This window comes from Papaver somniferum, chromosome 1 (assembly GCF_003573695.1).
Source record: "Papaver somniferum cultivar HN1 chromosome 1, ASM357369v1, whole genome shotgun sequence".
NCBI classification, from domain to species: domain Eukaryota; kingdom Viridiplantae; phylum Streptophyta; class Magnoliopsida; order Ranunculales; family Papaveraceae; genus Papaver; species Papaver somniferum.
Genome location: NC_039358.1, coordinates 156,012,803 through 156,037,380, shown reverse-complemented (window position 1 = coordinate 156,037,380; position 24,578 = coordinate 156,012,803). Strand labels below are relative to the sequence as shown.

At 40.7% G+C, this 24,578-nt stretch overlaps 1 pseudogene; it reads right to left on the bottom strand.

Moving 5' to 3' along the window:
* LOC113352597 overlaps window positions 1–10,969 on the bottom strand; it is a 31,175-nt pseudogene extending 20,206 nt beyond the window's left edge.
* Between the last annotated feature and the right edge of the window lie 13,609 nt (window positions 10,970–24,578).

Genomic DNA, 24,578 nt, shown 5'->3' with positions numbered 1-24,578 from the left:
GCGCTAGTGTTCTCAGGGTTTGTTGATGATCCGGACCTGAGTTCTACCATCTTGAGATTGGGTTGAAGATGAAATCGGGAATTGGAAATTGATATTGTAACCGAGAGATTAATCTCCCACTGTGGTCGCCAATTGTTTGTGGGTGAAAACTATTTCTGCCGATTTTGGTAATCTTGTGTGTGTGGGTGAGAAACGAATCTAAACCCAAAACAATGTACTGCACGGGAGTACTTTTGATTCGAGAGATCAATCTGTACAATCGTGGCCAGAACCAAGAAATGGCCGTTTCAGGCTTGCTTCGGTCACAAAGTGAAGGAGAAGGGTTGGTCTTAGGGAAGGAAGCGAAGAAAGTGTTGAGACCAGAATAGTTGATTCTGGAAGTGTGGGCGTTTTTGGTGACTCGATCAGAAAATTGAACTAATGAGCTGAATGGAAAGCTACCAGGTGATTTCTGGATGTGGTATTGTTCTCCTGACCAAAACTTGTTGTTTGGTGGAAATAGGTGAGACCTATTTATACAAGTCATAACAAAACGTACCCTGGTCTCATAGGAAGTGGAAACGTTTGAGTGGTGGAAGAAAAGTGTAACGTGTAACCGTAAGGCGTTATGCTTCCATGATGAGGGAAGTGAATTCGTGTAACCGTCAGTCATTATGCTTCCATGATGAAGGAAATGAATTGGTTACACCGTTACTTTTACCACCACTAATTGCCCTACTTCATGACACTTTCTTGTAACGGGCGCATTGCACGCCGCACGTTGTAAACCGCCAAACCAATACCCTGATGAGTATCCCCCAGTTTGTGACATGTTTTGATGTCTAGAGTGTTTTCGTGGAAAACGTGTAGCAGGTTGTTATGTGTGGCATGGTGGCATGCCAGTGGCCATGGCATAGCGATGTGCTAGTTGTTGTGGCGTGGTGGCATGCCAGTAGCCGTGGCATAGCGACGTGCTAGTAGTTGTGGCATGGTGGCATGCCAGTAGTTGTGGCATAGCGACGTGCTAGTAGCTATGGCATGGTGGCATGCTAGTAGTCGTGGAATAGCGACGTGCTGGTAGATGTGGCACGGTGGCATGCCAGTAGCCGTGGCATAGCGACGTGCTAGTAGCTGTGGCATGGTGGTGTGCCGGTAGCCGTGGCATAAAGACGTGCTAGTAGTTGTGGCCTGGTGGCATGCCAGTAGCCGTGGCATAGCGACGTTCTAGTAGTTGTGGCATGGTGGCATGCCAGTAGCCGTGGCATAGCGAAGTGCTAGTAGTGGTGGCATGGTGGCGTGCCAGTAGCCGTGGCATAACGACGTGCTAGTTTAGGGTTTGGCGTCATGGTCGCTTAAAAGTTTCCACAAGCCATGTTAGTTTGGTGGTGAACATGGATGGCTGAGATTGCATCTCAGAAGGAAAGGTAGTCGTCAATCATGGCTATCTTTAATTGGAAGTGGCGCGTTTGGCATGCGTGTCTGGCGTGCGTGTCTGGCATGCGTGTCTGGCATGCGCGTGTAGCATGCGCATTTGGCATGCGCGTCTGGCATGTGCGTGCATCATGCGCGTGTGGCATGTGCGTCAGGCATGCGTGTGCAACATGTGCGTTTGGCATGCGCGTCTGACATGCGCGTATGGCTTGTGCGGCATGCGCGTGCGGCATGTTGGCGCGTTTTGGGAAGTTGGCGCTTTTGGGAAGCCGACTTGGTATGGCGACCTATTTTGAGGCTGCGGAAGGTTTGGAGAAACCTAATTGGTCAATGAAAGTAGGGGGCTGCAAGCTAGGGAGCGGCCACTCTTCTAGTGTGCGTGGCGAGTTTAAAGCGACATGATTGGTCGATGGAAAGAGGGTCGTCATGCTAGGGCGCGGCCACACTTTTAGTGCGTTGTGGCGGATTTGGTTGCCTAGTTTGGCTAAGCATAGTTTCGACCAACGGGGTCTAGTATACTGCGCGGGGCGTGAAACTCTAATTTTGCAAATTAGTCGGGTTTATGAGTTCTTTGTGAGTTATCACAATAATTGGCTGGATTTTGTATGTTGCCACACAAAAATCCTTATCTAAAGAATGCAGTGTGCTTTCTGTCTGAGCATTTTGTGTGGTGGCCTTAACTTTGGTACTTGGAGGTTCATGCTACTCCGCTGCAAGTGACCATAAACGCATCATGCCATACCGATTTAAGGGTTCTGCTGGGGAATATAGCACATGAAAGTACTCAGTGGGTCTTGTATTGGCGAGGTGCCGAAATTTACAGAGTGTTATGGATAAAAGTATATTGAGCGGATCAATAAATATGTCGGTGGAGAGGTTAGTACTCGTGGCACCGCTTCCTTGCAGAGTGACGTCACATCAGACGCAAGGTTTTACGATTTTAAACCTAAGCTAAAAACCACCATCAACAACTTCGTATTGTAATTTCTTAATACTGCGTCTATCTACTAGAGTATAATCATTCACAGCTTCGCAGTTATGTTTTCAATATAGCACGACTTGAAAGATACGTTAGGAATGAAACAGTTCAAGTCAAAATATTATTAACCTCAAGAGGAAGGATGATGTCGTCGATGTAGCTCTTTACTTCTTCACATTCTTCAAGTCTTCGAGTAATACTTGTATGTCTCATATCCTAATAACTTTCTAGTTTAACCTATACGAAGTTGACTCTAGTACATAATCAAGCGACTCTTTAAATGAGTTTTGGTTCACTAAAATATGACAATCAAACTTGACATACCAACGTTTGGTGGGTTCAACCGAGCAATGCTCTAACAATCTCCCCATTTCTCAATTTTAGTGAAAAAACTCTTACATCATATGGATAAACAAATTACAAGAATTCATTATACGTACTCTTGATTCTAAGTTTCAACAACACAATAACCTGCATAAATTCAATCCTTAAATACAGTTGTTGACATTATAATAACAAAGCTAATACTTCCCCTAAAGGTGAGATAGGTAGATTTTCAATCTGCACATCTTTGTTATTTTCCTCTTGTAGTTCAAATAACCACAATCATCATATGATATGTTTCTCCCCCTTAGTCAATGCTTTACTCTTTCGTTAGATATAATTTTTTAAGCACAATTGTCCTTTCCTTAGTGAATACCAATCACTTATTTACTCCATATATTTCTCCCCCTTTTTGTCACAAAATAACAAAGGTACGAGCAAATAAAGGACAAACCGAAAGGATCTTACAAATCTAAAAGACTTGTACAACCTATAAGAGTTAAGCACAAAGGTTTAACATGCCATTTTAGATAACCAATATCAAAACCGAAACTACAAATAAATTAGGTTTTAATATGTTATCAAGGAAACAATTTCCCGAAGCAATTTTCCCTAATAGTTTAACAAATTGACTAATCGCCTTAATTTTTTTTTGCTAAACCGATTGTATAAATACAATCGCTTGTTTGATAAGACCAAAATAAAGATCATAATTTACTTTATTTTCTCATCAGGCTCTAAAGATTCAACCAATAACTTAGACCTTTCACTTTTAAACAAGACAAGTACTAGGTTAGTTAACTAGTATTTCTTGTTAAGGCATTCGATTAGACTTGAATAACCGAATCCTTCACTTTGATAAATCTAACTAAGATCAGAATTAACTTAGTTTCTCTTATCCGGAATCGAATTGGACTAAACAAATGATCATTAATTTTTGTTAAGCCATAAATAATTCATACAAACCAAATAAATCAACTTGCATAATTATTTTTCTTAACCAGAAGCAATTGAAACAAACATAGACATTATAGCACCGCAATTGCACCGAAATTTCGTTAAGCCTAAACAATTGATACCAAACAATAAAGAAAGATAATGATAGTTTTTCTCAACCGGAAAAAATTGAATCACATACACACATAATGGAATAAATATCAATTGTACCGAAATTTTGTTAAGCAAAAGCAAAATATATGCAATAAAATCAGGCTTTTCTTAAACAGGAAAACGATTAACTAACAAATTCTTTACCTCAAATTCCGCATCCTCTTCTCCCCAGAAAGATATATCATTAAGCGCAAGTTCATGTTAGAACTCTCCCTCGTTGTGTTGCCATCCTATCGCAAGAACAAAAGAACAACAACAAAAGCAACCTTTACTAGAGAAAGGTTGAAACAATTTTAACTAATGCAAGGCAAAAGTTGAAAACCCCGAAACAAATATGGTTTTATGCTAAACCAAAATCGATTCAACGTATTGTGACTTTTTCATGTAACTTGGTGATAAGTACCAAAATAATCATGTAAACGGTACCACTCCTCTCACAAGCTCAAGTTCAGTGAAATAATCTCCCGTAATATTTTAATTTTCTATAGATTGTAGAATCAAACAACATGGATAATTCTAACATCTACTTAAAAGAAGATTCTTGATCGGATGTTTTTGATATTGGTAGTAGTACTGCGGTACATCTGAGTTACATCAAAAAGTACATTTTTCTTCACCAATGCAATATATACTAATCCAATTTTTCTTTACAAGGTCTTGACCGGTACCCTTTACCTCATCTGGGAACACCAACCAAAATTCAAAACCGAAATAGGTTTAAGATTTACCGAATTTGAGATAGCCGAGTTAGATTTGAGTTTTTATTCAACCTAACAACATCAACTGAAATTGAAGAAGATTGGAAAATGAGATAAAGAAAATAAATTGAACAAAGGTTATTAGTAGAACCCAAAAAGGAATTATTATTTGATTTTGAAGGATCGAGAAAGGAATTTTCTTGAGATCCAGTTGTAGTGTTAGTGGTAGTAATTGAAACAGTGAAAAGACGAGGGTACCCGAATACACCACAATCTTTTTATTTCAACCTATAAGTCTGATACCAAGTGTGATCGTCTATGGAAAAAGTTGAGACAATAAGACAACTTGATATTTACTTGTCAATAGTTACGGTACAAGACCGATTGACTATATGATTAAAGTCAAGTGATTAGGATTGATGTACAAGTGTAATTTACTATATTATAATAACACAATTATAATGCGGAAGTAAAGTAAATGACATGGCAAGATTTTCTTAACGAGGAAACCGCAAATGCAGAAAAACCCTGGGACCTAGTCTAGTTTTGAATACTCTCAGAATTAAGCCGATATACAAAGCACAAAAGCCAACTTCGTATAATTGAGACCAAGTAAACTACCCCTAATTACTTAGTTTCCTCAGTATACATGCGTCTTCGACCTTTTGGTCACGCATGTGAATCTCAAGACGGAAATCACTATCTCAAGTTGCTTTACTAAGTAAAGTCTTTATGTACTCAACTCTTTAACCACTATATTCAATCTTTAAGAAAAGATATGTTGAGTTGTCAACAAAGGCTCTTATATTTAATCTAATAAACTCATTTGTCTGGTTAGATCAATCCGAATCTTAATCAGCGAAATAATCAATTTCCGAATGTGCAATCGAAAAATATATAACTCAAAGAGAAACTATGAAGTGATGCTGATATTATCAACTAGATAATCACAAGTCTATCAAAGATGACTTGCGACCCACATCTGGCGAAGTTGGACGGACGGGATGACTTGCGACCCACATCTGCGACCGTCGGATTAGGGTGTAGGAGGTGCACAAGTACCCCTTTTCTGCTTGGTCGAGTCCAAGCATGGGAGAGGCTTTTGGCAAAAGAAATCGGGCATGCCTGTAGACGGCTTTCCAGCGTTCATGTCTGTCCCTCACTGTCCCATGGAGATGTGATCTAAGCCACTCAATTTGTCCGGCGAAGTTGAGTGGTCGAGATCGTTTTGCGATTGGGACTGCACGACCATGCCTAGTTTGGGCGCACGAATCGAGGCACCTAGTCATGGTCGACCTTGGTCGATTGGTCATACATGTATACGGGCCCACGGTGATTGTGTTGGCATGCTCTGGGCCCTTTGAAGCTACAACTACACCCTCCATCTATGCCTGCGAAGATGGATGGTTGAGACTGATTTGCGACACATGTGATGTGCCGCAAACCCTAATTAGGATTTCACGTCCACGCTACTTTAGCTGGACGAATTAGCAAGACACACTCCTATTTTGAGGAGGCCGACCATGTGGGGCCCACACTGGGTCGGTGGTGAACACGCCAATACCTGCCTGACGGCTATGGGTTCGATCTAAGCCATCCAATCATGCCGGTGAAGTTGGATGGTCGTGATCAATTTGAGACCTTTAGTGGAATTTCCTGCGACCCTTAAAGCATTACGTCGGCCTAACTTTGGGCGAGAGTTTGCTCCTCCCTGGCTAGGTCGTGAGATGGTCGGGTATGCAGGTAGAAAGGGGGCCCTCCAGTGTGCATGACAATGCTTGTCCGACCGGATATAGCCTGATCCACGCCGTCCAATCATGCCGGTGAAGTTGGACGACCATGATTACTTTGAGAATTCCATGGACAGTCTTGCTCGACCGAAACCTTCCAAAGCAATGCGGTTATCCCCTTTGGGGCTGGCGTTTTAGCTTGTTGAGAAGAGAAGTGTGGTGTTCGACTAGCTAGGGCGCAAATGGGACCGCTAGTGGTCATCACAGTGGTAGCCTTCTCCTGCTAAGGTTCGTCTAGTCTTGTTAAATCGTGCGGCCAACTTGCGTGGTCGTGATTCTTTCTGAGACTGATATGGACAGTCCATATTCAAATATGCTCAATCGTCCTAGTATAACACACCGAGAGATGTAGCCTGTACGGGTATTTCGTGTATGCTTCATTATTAACACTTGGAGATTCGTGTTACTCTGCTGAGAGCAACACTCAGTCGTCATGCCGCACTAATAATGAGAGTTCTGCGGGAACATCACAGGAAATACAAGGCTAAGCATGCATTAATAATGCTATAAATTCACAGGGTACATGGGATTGTTGCCACATGCTCCATTCTATGTAAATTAGCGAAGTGAAGAAGTATTCATCATTTTATCAGTGGCTTTATCCTTTGCAGGATGTCAGTGCATAAATTTGGTTTCACAATTTTAGCCCTGAACTAAAATCCACCATCAACATTAAGTCCACTGCCTAGCACATAATGGTTACATTATTGTGGGGTAGGCATTAGATGGTGACAACACCGGATTCGTGGACTTGACCAACACCGTCTTTGTTTGCTAACGTGGATCAATACCAGCCTTGTTTGCTGATGTGGACCAGTACCAGCCTTGTGACCTTGATCAGCCTTGACCAATACCGGCCTACTTGCGTGACGTGATACCAGTCTTTCTTGCGTGATGGTATATTGGCCTTGCGATCTCGACTAACACCAGCTTTGCGGACTTGACTAACACTGGCATCGTTTGATGACGTGTCCCAATACCAGCCTTGTTTGCTTTGCCAAGTATGGTGTATTTTAACGTGAATGTATGTCCTGTCGTGCGTGACTACACATCCCATGCGTTTTCATACAAGTATTGACTCCCCCGCTTTTATTTTATTGTAGGATGAACAAAAGGGGTCCTGCTAAGATGTCTTCTGGGGATAATGTTGATGCCAAGTCAGGGAGTGTTGACAGCTTCAAAGATATGCCGAACATAGATGATGAGTTGTTCACCGCGCCCTTTCAACTATCTGAAAATATTTGTTCCACAAGATAACCCTTCTCCTATCGAATTCAAGGTTTGTCATGCTCCGGTAGGCCCTTATGAAGGATGTATGAGACGTATGTTGAGCAATGAGTACATCAAAGATAACTTGACCAAAGCGCAGATTATTGAAACTTCTCGAGAGGATGTTAAAGTGGATTCTGGTGCAAACGTTGAACCGGCTCCTGGAGAGAGTGTTGAAGCAGGATTCTGAAGCGAACGTGGGTCCCGGAGAGAGCGTTGAGGCGGCTCTTGAATAGACTATTGAAGCAGCTTCTGAAGCAAACGTGGAGGTGGCTCCTGGAGAGAGCATTGAAGCAGGATTCTGAAGCGAACGTGGGTCCCGGAGAGAGCGTTGAGGCGGATCTTGAATAGACCATTGAAGTAGCTTCTACTGGAGGGAGAGTTGAAGTGGCTTCCTCTTCAGTTTGATTTACTTTTGTGAATTCCATGCTTCTTGATTTACCATCTCTCTCGTGTTAAAGAAGTCCTTGACTGACAGTGAAGGAACTTCATGCTGAGCCTCAGTCCCCAAGCATGGTTTACATGGTTCTATCTTGTATGCCCGATGGGTCTTTTGTACGTAATGCTCGTTGATATGGTGAAGCTCTGGATGGTATCAATCGACAAGCGACAACAGTTCTTGGCAGCAACTGTGATCAGAAGAGACTAGCAGGGAGAGGCGTGGTGGCAACTTGTACGAACTTGGCACCCTCTTAAATCCCAGGTGCAATCTCCTTTGGTAACAGAACTACTTTTTTCACGGGAGACAAATTCTTAAAGCGTCTCTCATTGGTGTAGTTACCTTCGATCCAGATATGTAATATCTTGGACGTTGTTTCATCATTGTGGAAGTCGTGCATGTGGTATTAGAGTTGAAGTTGGCAATTTTGGACGCGCAGGATGTTGTATCTCGGTGGATTTCCTCTTGCTGCTTCAGCGAAACTGCTTACTGAAGGCTGAAGGTTGTATTGCATGTTGGCGAGATGTATGTTGAGTAACGAACATCATGAGGCTCTAATTACTGGCAAACCTGGTTCTTTCTAGTAGGGCAGATGCTGTTGTAGATGAGCGTTCAACAGCTTCACGAAGTCAGAGGATGACCAAAAGCGCAGATTCTCCAACATAGCACGATAGACCTGCACCATCGTCTGATAGAGTGATTCGCCCGGATCTTTCTCGACATGACGCGCGATCATCGTTATCTTCTTGAGGCTGCTCCCTTGAGGTATCGGCTCCAGTGGAAGATTTCCGTCATAGAGCGTTGATACGTTGCACCGGCATTCTTTAAACCAAATGGCATTACAGTATAATAAAAAATTTCGAGAGGAGTTCGAAAAGTTGTCTTACTTGCGTCATGCTCGTACATCCTTATCTGATTGTACCCGCTATATCCATCCATGAAGAAGAACATGTCGTGTCCGCTGATGGAGTCTACTAACATGCAGTGTTAGGTAGACGAAAATCGTCTTTGGGGCAGCATTTGTTCAAGTATCTGAAATCCACGCAGCACCTAATCTATCCATTTTTCTTTCAACGGGACCACATTAGCCAACCAGATGATGTATGAGCTTAATGAAGCCAGCAGCAAGGAACTTCTGAATCTCAGTCTTGATTTGGTCTTCTGACTCGTGCCTGAATTGCCTCGGAGATTGCTTGATCAGCTTGGCTCCAGGTATGACATGTAGATGGTGGGTGACCAATTTTTCATCTGGACCGGGTATTTCTTCATACGTCCAAGCGAATATGTCCTGGTATTCTTTGAGAAGTTGTACAAGCTTCGTGCGTTCATCCGTACACAAGGTTGAGCTGGTGGAGATAGGCCTAGGAGATTCCTTAATCCCGATGTTAACGATTTCGAGCTCATTAGTTGTGGAGTTGGTGTCGTCTTGCATCTATGGTGGAGCATCCAGCACCTCTTCATGTGGATCGTCGTTGTTGTAGAATTCTGTTGGGCGGGGAGACTGGGTAACAATCTCTCCTTCTCATTGCTAACAGCGGCGTCAGTATATGGTTTTCCTTTTCTGGTCAAGGCTTTCCATAAAAGTTCGTTCCCTCTTAGCGTGAGCGTGGGTGCGGCTTCACCGGATGAAGAAGAATGCCTTGTCAGCAAAGATGCATCGTGGGGCTTAGCCCTCAATGATGCGAGTCGGTCCTCCTCCTGAATTGACGCCCACGTTGGGAGTGGGATGCAATGAACTTTGTATGATCCTTACTGCGGAGTTTATCTTGGTTTAAATAATTCTACTCCACATATCGGTGCATAGGGAGACAGCGATGCAGGGATACGAACGACTTTTTTATTCAGCATAGTCTTCAAGCACTGGTGATATGTCGAAAGGACAATCCTACTGTCATGAAGCCACGGTCTCCCCAATATCATGTGGTAGTATGGATCTTTTTATATGACTTCGAATTCCACCTTTGACTGGACAGGTCCCTACAGATAAATTCAGGTTGACATACTCGTACGCGTTGGTTTGGTTTCCCTCGAAGTCTGTCATCGTAGTAGGCTTCCGTACGATCTTTCCTGGGCGAACCTTGGCTGTCCTGAGAGTCTTGAGAAGCTCATGTGTCGATAAGGGCCCTCTTGAACTCTGAATCCTTGATGCGTGTGGTAACATGTAGGGCACAATTGTGACCTTCCTATGGTTGATTGAAGCAAACGTCTCCGCCCGCTGATTCTTCGAGAGGTGTAAAAGTTTGCATAAACTTTCCACTAGAGAAGCCGCTTCCTGATCCACCGGCCTCTGGTTCATAGTGAAACTATTGACTTGAGGAGGATCGTTGTGAGGATCATTCCCCAGTGTAGGAGTCTCCATGACAGGACCGCTCATATCTGATGTCATCTTGCTGAGGAGATCGAGTATGTCGTTTATCGCTTCTTTGATCAGGTCCATGTAGGCCCGCGCCGCTGAAGTACCTTCTCCGGGTGCGTTTAATGCGTTCCTTGTTGGCTCCAGAGGATGTCGCGGCTCTTGTGGCAATCGATCAGTCTATGTCTTAAGAAAAGTGAGTACCTCTTCCTGAGTTGTATCCATGTCCGTCTGTGCCTTAGCAAGGATTTCTTGTCTCTCCATCAAATCCACCATAGTAATAGGGGTTTGTCTTCCCTTGGCTCCTCCGGCCCCTCGTCCTGAGGGAGGAGTGGCGGTTTCCCTGGACACGGTCGGAGGCGTTACACTCGAGGAAATGTCGTGGATTGCAGATGCTCTGGATCTGGTGATAGGAGGCGTCACTCCTAATGGGATATCTCTTCCTGCTCCACTGGTGGTTGAGGATGTAATTCCACGAGATACATTGATTGCACTGACAGGCTGCACGGTAACACCACCAATCGGGATATCAACGCCAAGAGTGTTATCAGCGCTGGTTCCATAGGGATTGGTTGCTGATCCAGACCTAAGATCCATCATTTTTGAAATCAGAAAGATTGAATTGGTATTGAGGAAATGGACTTCAAAACCGAGAGATTAATCTCCCACTGTGGTCGCCAATTGTTTATGGGTGAAAACTGTTTCTGCGGTTTTTGGAGAATTTGGGTGTGTGAATGAGAAACGAATCTAAACCCTAAACAAATGCACTGCACGGGAGTGCTTTCTTATTCGAGGGATCAATCTATACAATTCTGGCCTAAACCAAGAAATGGACGTTCCAGACTTGCTTCGGTCACAAAGTGAAGGAGATGGGGTTGATCTTAGGGAGGGAAGCGAAGAAGGTGTTGAGATTGTGGAGGTGTTGGCTGTTTATGACTTGTATCAGAATATCGAACTGGCTTGCAATAATGTAAGAAATCAGCTCTGGGTGTTTGAATACGTTGTATCAACACTTGATTTATTTTTGTTTGTTGGAAATAGAGAGGAGAACCTATTTATACAAGTCATTGAGCATAACCCTCATCTCTCGTGGGAAGTGGAGAAAGTGGAGTGATGGAGTAGGGGAGTCATGTTAGTGTCACACGATCAGTCTTTGACCACTTCTCCCATCATCAGTAACCGTCCATGTCTTCCTGACACGTTCTTGTGATGGAGCGTTGCACGCTGTAAACCGCCAGACCAATACCACAGTATGTATCCCCCAGTTTGTGACATGCTTGATGTCTCGATTGTGTGGATCGTGGGACCCACATAAGGTAGCATACGGTGCTAGGTTAAATAACTAAGTTATTTGGGAAACCAATATTTATGAAATATCGTGTGTATTCTATGCATGTAATGCATCGAATATATTGAATATGCATGAAGCATCGCTGTTTTAAAGCTTATCGGAGTAAGCCGCGGATTAAGCGTCTTAAAACAGCTGCATGCATAGCTACCTTCAAGTGATTGTTTGGAGGATGCGCATGCAAGCCCTTCCTTGGACGATCACATGATGTGGTAGAGTGATGGATGATGATCACCACGACACCTTATTGGCCATTTAACTCCTAGCCTGGGCTGCCTAACCAAGCTGGTAGAGTTGGACGGACGAGATGATATATGACGCTCATCTGCGACCGTTGATGAAGTTTTAGGGTTTTGAAGAGGTGCGCGAGCATCACTCTTCAGCTTGGTCGAATCGAAGCATGGGAGACGTTTTGGCAGGACCGACCGGGCATGCGTGTAGACAGCTTGCCGATGTACACGTTTGTACCTCACTGTCCCATGAAGATGTGATCTAGGCCACTCAACTTTCCGGAAAAGTTGAGTGGTTGAGATCGGTTTGCGGCAGAAATCCGTTGCCGCAAAGGAGTTGGAAGCCGCGCGACATGCCCACTTCGGGCGCGCGTTTCGTGACGTTCATCCATGATTGGCCTTAGTCGATCGGTCATGCGTGTAGATGGGCCCACTGTGATCATGTTGACATGCTCGGGACCTTTTAAGTCTACATTTACACCCTCCATCCATGCTTGCAAAGATGGATGCTCGTGATCAATTAGCGACACATGTAACATGCCACAAACCCTAATTAGGGTTTTGGATCGGTCGTGTGTACACGACTTCAACCTAACGGTTTGGCAATCTATGCTCCTCCTTTGGGGGAGGTCGACCATGTGGGACCCACATTGAGCCGGTGGTGAGCATGTGTGTACTTGTCCCACGGTCATAGGCTTGATCTAAGCCATCCAAACATGTCGGTGAAGTTGGATGGTTGTGATCAATTTAAGACACTAGTGGACTTTCCTGTGACCCTTAAAGCATCAAGCCGGTCGAACTTCGAGCAAGCGTTTGCTCCTCCCTGGCTAGGTCGTGAGAAGGTCGGTAAAGTAAGTATAAAGGGGGACCCGCCGGTGTGCAGGACAACGCTTGTCCAACCGGTCATGGGACGATCTATGTCGTCCAACCATACGGGAGAAGTTGGACGGACGCGATCTATTTTGAGACCGACATTGGCAGTCTTGTGCATACAAGCTTTTCCAAGCTGCTCTACACCAGCCCAACCATCCTACTTTAGGCTGGCGTTCGGTGGTTGTTTGGGAGACGTGGTATGTATTCGACCGACCAGGGAAAAAACGGGCCCGCTGGTGGTCATTAAGGTGGTAGCCTGCTCCTGCTGAGGATCGTCTGGGCTGGTTAAATCATGCGGCCAACTTGCGTGGTCGTGATTGTTTCTGAGACTGACGCGGGCAGTCCAGATATGCTCAATCGGGCTAGTATAATGATGAGTGCTAAAAAGTGCATATTTCTATATATTTTTCTTGGCATTTAACTCATCTTTTGTGCATTAATTCTACATTTTATCCCATATTCTGTGTTTTCGTTGTTTTCAAGAATAAATACTTTTCTTAATTAATTTTGCATTTTTAGGTACTAAATAAAGCCTGGTTATCTCACGGACCGAAAAGAGCAAAGGAACGGCAAAGACTCCCGCTAGGAGGAAGCGAAGAATGATGTTTGCAAGAGCCGGATCAACTAGAAGTGGGCTTGAAGAGGAAGAATTGTTCTTAAAGAAGATATGGGCTTGGCATACCCAAGACCCAAAACCCTTACCCAAATCCATTTCCATTATCCATACCCATTTCCATGAGAGCCGTCATATTGGATCCATCTCATCATCCAACGGTCGCCTCATCATTGTGCATCAAACTCCGAAGCTCCTGTCAAACACTATACTACCTAACTCCATCTGAAGCCGTCAGTTTTGTTGTATCTCATCATCCAACGGTCGCTCCTATCGCGTCGTTGGATCATTCCATCACCTTTTCATCCTACGCTTTCGCTTCGCTGAGCATCAACCTTTGATACTCCCGCCTCACACCCTAGCATCAGAAACCTACACCCTCAACCAAACGAACCCTAATCCCATTTCCATCGTTCTTTTCTCTTCTCTCCTCCCTCACCTCTGCAAAACTCTCTTCTCGTCTGCAACGCCACCTCCTCCACTGTCTCCTCTGCCGCAACCATTTCTATCACTGCCACCACCTCCATCAGCTCAGTCCTTCCCCCCAAACCCATCCCTCTACTAGCCTAGACATTTTACAAAACTCGCACCTCTTTCTCTGAACCCTAGGGTGTGGGATTTGTAAAACATCTCGAGCTAGTATTTCAGAGACGACAAGAGCAGCAGCATTAGCAGAGGAGGAGAAGTACGAGCATGGGTCGAAGCAGAAATCACAGTGGGTGAATTGAATTGAAAATTCCCAAAATCAAAATGAGGGTTTCAAAATTTAGGGTTTCTAAATTTTGGGGGAAAACATTGTACTATAAATTGAGAACATTGGGTGTATGTAAAACTTATGCCTGGGCTAGCCAGAGCTTCACCTAAGAGGACTGGACTAGCCAGTTCCTCAATTGTGTTATCTTCAGTTCATGTTTTGTTTGAATCAATGTTGTTTCAAGTGTAATTTCCATGTTCTAAGCTCATAACTAGGGTGATGAGGAAACCCTTTGAGCCATTGCTAAGTTTCATTCAGTTATAAACATAATTCTTGTTGTGCTTGAAATGTTTAGGATAGTCTTAATCAAAGCACTTTACATTTTGCTCTCACAGTGCATATCATGTATGCATTGTAGTTAGAACACCACTATGTGATTGTGCCACAGCTCATGCTTAATTGTCTGTTATGAATCGTCTGACTAGTTGTACTCTAAATCAGACAATTAGTACTTATGATGAATACTTTAGTTGTGATTAGAACATCCTTTAGGTTGTTAAAACACCTAAGTGGCTTCTCTGTGGGTAGTTGCAGTGTGAGATCCCCAACTACTACTAGGATTAGAATTATCTTAGTGCCTTTAGCTTCCTTTCTAACCCAACCCTTTGATGAGCAGCAGGCGTAGAACCTCCACAGCCATCTAGTTAGTCAGTTGAGCTAAGAAGCTCACTGATAACTATACAAGGGACAAGATTTATGTGGAACTAGGATAACTTAGTCTAGGTGAAATGGTGGAATCTAATCCCTAGTCTTCACCCAAAATCCCTCTTTCCTTTACTGTTTCTTGTTTTTATTTGATTCCCTTAACTTCTTTGATGTCACTTCACTGCCTTAGGCTCATTGCCTTTGTTTCATTAGCTCACTGCCACTGCTACACTTAGATATCTAGCTTAGCTAGGAAACCTTCAATCACACACACCTAGTCTCTGTGGTTCGACCCTGACTTGCACACATCTACTACAACAGACCCTGTGCACTTGCAGGTATCATTTCTGTGACTCTTTTAGAGAGCCACCATATAACACACCGAGAGATCTCAATCGGGATAGTATAACAAACTGAGAGATATATGCTCAATCGGGCTAGTATAAAACACCGAGAGATGTAGCTTGTACGGGTATCTCGTGCATGCCTCACTATTGGTACTTGGAGATTCGTGTTACTCTGCTGAGAGCAACACTCAGTCGTCATGCCACACCAATAATGAGGGTAAGGCGGGAACAACACAGGAAATACAAGGCTAATGATGCATTATAAATAATGCTAAAAATCCACAGGGTTTTTTGGGATTGTTGCTACATGCTCCATCCTGGATGAATTTTGTGTATTTAATTCACAGAATACTGGGATTATTGCCACATGCTCCATTCTAGGTGAATTAGTAAAGTGAAGAGGTACTCATCACTTATCAAACATCTTTATCCTCTGCAGGATGTCAGCGTATCAAATTTGGTTTTTACAATTTTAGCCTTGAGCTAAAATCCACCATCAACAGAAGGCTACATAAAGGAGACATCTAGCATTGTGCAAAACTAATCCCCACACGTCTGTGTGCTACTAGTGCGCCCGCTAGAGTCGATCTCCATTAACCTTTGATTTTCTTCTCTAAAATCAGGTTAACGACTTAAAGACTTCATTGGGATTGTGAAGCCAGACCGATACTACTTTTATCGTAGTTGTGTGATCTGATCTTGCATCTTCTATCGTACGAGTACAATTGATTGATTGGCTTGAGATCGTGAGAGTTCTCCGATAGGCAAGATAAAGAAGTCACAAACATCTTCGTCTCACTGTTTATGATTCCTCGACAAACCGCCTTTGTAGTCAGGAAGGATTGTAGAGAGGTGATTGATTAATCTATGTTGTTCTTCGGGAATATAAGACCGGATTATCAATTGGTTCCTGTTCACCTTGATTTTATATCTTAAGACAGAACAAAACCTAGGGTTTATCTGTGGGAGACAGATTTATCCTTTGATAGACTTTTTTGTGTGAGACAGATCTGTTTATTATCAAGTCTGTGATTTTGGGTTGCAGCAACTCTTGGTTGTGGGTGAGATCAGCTAAGGGAATAAAGTGTGTAGTATCCTGCTGGGATCAGAGGCGTAGGAGTAGAACTGTACCTTGGATCGGTGGAAGACTGATTGGGGTTCAACTATAGTCCAGTTCGAAGTTAGTTTGCAGTAGGATAGTGTCTGTAGCGGCTTAATACAGTGTGTATTCAATCTGGACTAGGTCCTGGGGTTTTTCTGCATTTGCGGTTTCCTTGTTAACAAAATTTCTGGTGTCTGTCTTATTTCTTTTCCGCATTATATTTTATATAATTGAAATAACACAGGTTGTGCGTTCGTGATCATCAATTGGAAATCCAACCTTTGGTTGTTGATTAATATTGATTGATCCTTGGACATTGGTCTTTGGTACCGTCCAAGTATTCCTTGTATTTGATAAAGACTCGCTATTGTTTTTAGCTTGAGTAAAAATCAAATCAAGAGAGAGATATTAACTTCTTGAGATACTTTATCTAGATCGAGTCTGACTGTCTAGTTGATTCTCTAGCAAAGTATTTCGGAGTTAGTCCATACAGATTGCTAAGCGAAATATTAGGTGGTGTTGTTAGACCCCCGCTTTTTCAATTGGTATCAGAGCAGGCAAACACGTTCAAGACCAAAAAAGTCTATGTTTGTAGCGATCTGACTCTATGGACAGAAGTGTTATCTCTGTGAACGTACCACCAGTCCTCGATGGCTCAAACTATCTATGGTGGAAAGTTGTTATGTGCACATTTCTTCAGTCGCGTGACTTCCAAACATGGATATGTGTTTTGAATGGCTATGAGAATCCCGTTGTTATGGAAAGAGAGATTGTTGTACCAAAATATTTATGTATGTACAATACTGCCGAGTTAGTTGTTGCAAGGTAAAACTCTGACAGGTTGAACGCCATCCTGCATGCTATTACCCCAAACCTTAGACATCATGTGACCTCTTGCACTACGTCTAAAGAAGCTTGGGATACTTTAGAAAGCGTATTCGAAGGTAACCCCAGTGAAAAGGAAGCTAGGCTTCAAAACCTTAATTCCGAATTGGAAGACCTTTCTATGGCAGAAGAAGATTCGTTCGACGATTTTTATCACAAACTGTCTGAAATTGTTAATGCATCATGTGCATTAGGAAATATCATTCCTGAAAATGAAATTATGATGAAAATCCTCCGATCGCTGCCGTCCAGATACGAATCTAAAAGACATGCCATCATTGAAGTAAATAACCTTAATACTCTTTCACGAAAGAATTTTCGATCGCGAATATATGGCAAGAGACGATCATCATTTGTTTGGCAACCGTGTTACCTCTCCTGATAATAAATCTTGTCATCCAAAATTGACGAAAGAGAAAAGTGAGAATTGCTTTATTTCTACGTTGTCTTTGTTTATACAAAAACTTAAGAAAATCCTCAGACGTAGTAAAAGAAAGTCTCAAAAGGAAACTCCGTTGGTCAATATAAAGGATAAGAATACCAAGAAGAGCCGTATTAATGAAACTGGGCTTATGTGTGTTCAAGTCCCTTCGAAAAATCCTGAAACGGAGGTAAGAGAGATAACTAAAGCATGTATGAATGCTCTTGATTATTGTCCTGAGGAAATCTATGATTTCTCTCCCAGTCTTTTTGTTGAAAATCATTCTCATGATGCATTCATGACATGTTCGTCTGTGTATCATAAGTTGGATCAGCAAACCCCTCCTAATTTTGTATTGAATTCCAGGATTTACTCGAAAAAGACTCTACCAAATCTCTCTGTTCAATTGAGTTCATCTCAGGATCATCTTAGCACGATAAATCAAAAACAGTTCTTCCTGGCTAACCGTTGTATGATAAAAAATAAAAGGAAGTCTACCCTTCATCAAAAAGGGTTTTCAAAAACGGTGCAGGATTTGCAAAGATCTGTAGTCAAGTGTTTTAAAACTGTGATTACAATGGATAGGAAAGTTCTTCATAACTCTCCTTTTCAAATGGATAAGCAGAAACCTAGTGGAATGGGTGGTTTCTATCTTTGCAAAGATTATCCCAGTCCAACCTTGGATTGGAGACCTTACGCTCAGTAATCTTGTTGAAAAATGATTCTTGTATCTTCTTCCTCTTATACAAGAATCATGATACACAAGGGGACTGTAATATAATCTTGTTATTTTATGTTTGTGCTTTTACCAGGTGTTGTTCGTGAACGGCTTCTGCATTTTGGATAACTATCTTCTGTTAGGGTTTGGTAAAAAGGGTGTTTCTGGAAATTCTACAACTGTATTCCTTTAAAAGCTCTTCCTCTTCAGCACTCTCATTTTATCTTCTCTATCATGTCCTCCTCTAGTCTTTAGAGTAAAGAAAGTGATGTATGGACGGTTCTATTTCCTTCGAAGAAGATTCGTTTTGATTCTTCTGACAATGAGATGTGCTATGACAAACATGTTCCTTCGTCTGATGAGAACCCTACTGTCTCTCAGTTTGATAAGCTCTCTTTAACCATGAATCTCGTCTTGGAACAAGTTCTTGCTTTGAAAAATGAACTTGAAGTCTCTTCCAAAAGACTTGAGGAGAAAATGGATAGTCTTGAGTCAAGGATTGACCTAATCGAAGAAGAGCTTGAAGAATATAGGGAATACGAGAAGAACATTCAAAGTAAACGAAATGATTTATAAGAGGTTTAAATGCCTAGTATGTATTCTTTGATTAGTTGGAAGAATAACTATTGCTTTGAATAGCGATGATTGTGACTACACATAGCTATTTTTGTTTTCATCTTCTTATGTTTTTTAGGTTTATTGGTTATTAAATTCTAAAAATATTTGGAGGATGATGTTTATTGCAGTATTTTAATGGTTTGTGATATTGCAATATTTTTATGGGATATGTATTGTTTGCGTCCGTGAACTTGAAGATCCCATATTGCGGTCAAAAGTAAAGTCGTTTATGAATCGGTATTCGTATTGATGAAAGGACGAATGGACTTTTGACATATACAAAAGTTATGCCTAGTATAAATCGGGCAGTCCAGATATTCTCAATCGGGCTAGTATAACACACCGAGAGATCTCAATCGGGCTAGTATAACACACCGAGAGATATATGCTCAATCGGGCTAGTATAACACACCGAGAGATGTATCTTGTACGGGTATCTCGTGCATGCCTCACTATTGGTACTTGGAGATTCATGTTACTCTGCTGAGAGCAACACTCAGTCGTCATGCCACACCAATAATGAGGGTTCTGCGAGAACAACACAGGAAATACAAGGCTAATGATGCATTATAAATAATACTAAAAATTCACAGGGTTTTTTGGGATTGTTGCTACATGCTCCATCTTGGATGAATTTTGTGTATTTAATTCATAGAATACTGGGATTGTTGCCACATGCTCCATTCTAGGTGAATTAGTAAAGTGAAGAGGTACTCATCACTTATCAAACAGCTTTATCCTCTGCAGAATGTCAGTGTATCAAATTTGGTTTTTACAATTTTAGCCCTGAACTAAAATCCACCATCAACAGAAGGCTATATAAAGGAGACATCTAGCATTGTGCAAAACTAATCCCCACACTTATGTGTGCTACTAGTGCGCCCACTAGAGTCGATCTCCATTAACCTTTGATTTTCTTCTCTAAAATCAGGTTAACGACTTAAAGACTTCATTGGGATTGTGAAGCCAAACCGATACTACTTTTATCGTAGTTGTGTGATCTGATCTTGCATCTTCTATCGTACGAGTACAATTGATTGATTGGCTTGAGATCGTGAGAGTTCTCCGATAGGCAAGATAAAGAAGTCACAAACATCTTCGTCTCACTGTTTATGATTCCTCGACAAACCGCCTTTGTAGTCAGGAAGGATTGTAGAGAGGTGATTGATTAATCTATGTTGTTCTTCGGGAATATAAGACCGGATTATCAATTGGTTCCTGTTCACCTTGATTTTATATCTTAAGACAGAACAAAACCTAGGGTTTATCTGTGGGAGACAGATTTATCCTTTGATAGACTTTTTTGTGTGAGACAGATCTGTTTATTATCAAGTCTGTGATTTTGGGTTGCAGCAACTCTTGGTTGTGGGTGAGATCAGCTAAGGGAATAAAGTGTGTAGTATCCTGCTGGGATCAGAGGCGTAGGAGTAGAACTGTACCTTGGATCGGTGGGAGACTGATTGGGGTTCAACTATAGTCCAGTTCGAAGTTAGTTTGCAGTAGGATAGTGTCTGTAGCGGCTTAATACAGTGTGTATTCAATCTGGACTGGGTCCCAGGGTTTTTCTGCATTTGCGGTTTCCTCGTTAACAAAATTTCTGGTGTCTGTGTTACTTCTTTCCGCATTATATTTTATATATGATATAATACAGGTTGTGCGTTCGTGATCATCAATTGGAAATCCAACCTTTGGTTGTTGATTAATATTGATTGATCCTTGGACATTGGTCTTTGGTACCGTCCAAGTATTCCTTGTATTTGATAAAGACTCATTATTGTTTTTAGCTTGAGTAAAAATAAAATCAAGAGAGAGAGATATTAACTTCTTGAGATACTTTTATCTAGATTGAGTCTGACTGTCTAGTTGATTCTCTAGCAAAGTATTTCGGAGTTAGTCCATACAGATTGCTAAGCGAAATATTGGGTGGTGTTGTTAGACCCCCGCTTTTTCAAATACCAATCACTTGTTTACTCCATATATTTCTCCCCCTTTTTGTCACAAAATAACAAAGGTACGAGTAAATAAAGGACAAACCGAAAGGATCTTACAAATCTAAAAGACTTGCACAACCTATAAGAGTTAAGCACAAAGGTTTCACATGCCATTTTAGATAACCAATATAAAAATCGAAACTACAAATAAATTAGGTTTTAATATGTTATCAAGGAAATAATTTTCCGAACAAATTTTCCCTAATAGTTTAACAAATTGACTAATCGCCTTAGTTCTTTTTGCTAAACCGATTGTATAAATACAATCGCTTGTTTGATAAGACCAAAATAAAGATCAGAATTTACTTTATTTTTCTCATCAGGCTCTAATTATTCAACCAATAACTTAGACCTTTCACTTTTAAACAAGACAACTACTAGGTTAGTTAACTAGTATTTCTTGTTAAGGCATTCCATTAGACTTGAATAACTGAATCCTTCACTTTGATAAATCTAACTAAGATCAGAATTTACTTAGTTTCTCTTATCCGGAATCGAATTAGACTAAACAAATGGTCATTAATTTTTGTTAAGCCATAAATAATTCATACAAACCAAATAAATCAACTTGCATAATTATTTTTCTTAACCAGAAGCAATTGAAACAAATAGCACCGCAATTGCACCGAAATTTCGTTAAGCCTAAACAATTCATACCAAACAATAAAGAAAGATAATAATAGTTTTATCAACCGGAAAAAATTGAATCACACACACACACACACATCCATACACACATAATGGAATAAATATCAATTGTACCAAAATTTTGTTAAGCAAAAGCAAAATATATGCAATAAAATCAGGCTTTTCTTAAACAGGAAAACGATTAACTAACAAATTCGTTACCTCAGATTCCGCATCCTCTTCTACCCATAAAGATATATCATTAAGCGCAATTTCAGTTGATGTTGTCATCCTATCGCAAGAACAAAAGAACAACAACAAAAGCAACCTTTACTAGAAAAAGGTTGAAACGATTTTAACTAATGCAAGGCAAAAGTTGAAAACCCCGAAACACATATGGTTTTATGCTAAATCAAAATCGATTCAACATATTGTGACTTTTTCATGTAACTTGGTGATAAGTACCAAAGTAATCATGTAAACGGTTCCACTCCTCTCACAAGCTCAAGTTCAGTGAAATAATCTCCCGTAATATTTTAATTTTCTATAGATTGTAGAATCAAACAACATGGATAATTATAACATCTACTTAAAAGAAGATTCTTGATCGGATTTTTTTGATATTGGTAGTAGTACTGTGGTACATCTGAGTTACATCAAAAAGTGCATTTTTCTTCACCAATGCAATATATACTAATCCAATTTTTCTTTACAAGGTCTTGACCGGTACCCTTTACCTCATCTGGGAACAACAACCAAAATTCAAAACCAAAATAGGTTTAAGATTTACTGAATTTGAGATAGCCGAGTTAGATTTGAGTTTTTATTCAACCTAACAACATCAACTGAAATTGAAGAAGATTGGCAAATGAGATAAAGAAAAGAAATTGAACAAAGGTTATTAGTAGAACCTAAAAAGGAATTATTATTTGATTTTGAAGGATCAAGAAAGGAATTTTCTTGAGATCCAGTTGTAGTGTTAGTGGTAGTAACTGAAACAGTGAAAAGACGAGGGTACCCGAATACACCACAATCTTTTTATTTCAACCTATAAGTCCGATACTAAGTGTGATCGTCTATGGAAAAAGTTGAGACAATAAGACAACTTGATATTTACTTGTCAATAGTTACGGTACAAGACCGATTGACTATATGATTAAAGTCAAGTGATTAGGATTGATGTACAAGTGTAATTTACTATATTATAATAACACAATTATAATGCAGAAGTAAAGTAAATGACACGGCAAGATTTTCTTAACGAGGAAACCGCAAATGCAGAAAAACCCTGGGACCTAGTCTAGTTTTGAATACTCTCAGAATTAAGCCGATATAGAAAGCACAAAAGCCAACTTCGTATAATTGAGACCAAGTAAACTACCCCTAATTACTTAGTTTCCTCAGTATCCATGCGTCTTCGACCTTTTGGTCATGCATGTGAATCTCAAGACGGAAATCACTATCTCAAGTTGCTTTACTAAGTAAAGTCTTTATGTACTCAACTCCTTAACCACTCTATTCAATCTTTAAGAAAAGATATGTTGAGTTGTCAACAAAGGCTCTTATATTTAATCTAATAAACTCATTTGTCTGGTTAGATCAATCTGAATCTTAATTAGCGAAATAATCAATTTTTGAATGTGCAATCGAAAAATATAGAACTCAAAGAGAAACTATGAAGTGATGCTGATCTTATCAACTAGATAATCACAAGTCTATCAAAGATAAACAAGATCAAGTTGGATCCCAAACGAACAAGATATTGCACAAATCACGAGATACGAAAACTAATAAAAAAAATCTTCTTCATCTTCAAATCTTCAATTGCCTTCTTAAATAACCTTCATAACACAAACTTGAATCCTCGTGTAATCAATCACACACAGAATGGAGTCTGTTAACAATGATTATCACAAGATGTCTTTATACCTAAAAACAGTTCTAAAGATCTCTTCGATACTGTGATCTAGTATGAGTGACCCTTATGTCAGAAGAGAATGCTTTTGAGAATAATCAAACTAGGTGCAATCAAAGTTTCAACAACTTTTAGTCAATCAAATCAATAATCGAAAACTAAAATAACAATGCAATTATCTAGTTTCCCACCAACAGCACTCGTAGAGCTTCTTGATCCCACAGAAGTATTTAAATGAGCGGTCGTAAGAGATTTCACCTAATTAGGGTACTTTCCTCTCCGGAAAGACGGCTCCACCAGAAACAACACGAATAAAGTTTTCCTGGATCTTAGGATAGTTTGCAATAAATGCAAACTCAATAATTTATAGGCTAAGGTTGTTTGGAAAACAAGGAAATTCCAAAACCGAAAATATTCTCAAGATATGCATTAAAGTACCTAATTTTGGTGAAAAGACGAGGGTACCCAAATATACCTCAATTTAAAACTTTTCCACCTATAAGTCCTTTCTCCGAAAGTGATTGTCTATGGACTGAGTCGAGACAATACAACAACAATATAACTTGCATAATTGACTATGGATACAAGATCGAGACAATACAACAACGAAGTATGATTACTTGATAATAGGTTCAGACTTAACCAAACACAATAGGATTGCTATCAAGTAAATAGGAATTAACGTTTGTGTATTTTACTTCTAATTATAATAAAACAATTATAATTGAGGAAATAGAAAAGTAAAAGACACAACAAGATTCTTTTTAACGAGGAAACCACAAACGCAGAAAAACCCCGGGACCTTGTCCGGAATGAATACTCTCAGGATTAAGCCGCTATACAAAATCTAAATCAACTTCGTATAGTTTAGACCAAGCAACTAAACCTATAGTTCACCTAGTTCTGTCTGTATCCATGCGCCTCCAACTTGCAATAAGTCACGCACTTGGAACAATTCCTTTGGTTCGTATTCCAAACAGTAAAGGAACAACAAATCTCTTCGGTAACAACTCTTTTCAAACAACGTAATATGAGTTTGAAAAAAGGCTCTTCTGTTTATCCCAATAAACTCCTTTGTCAGGTTCTGAGATCAATCTATTTAACAACTACCAAAGTAAT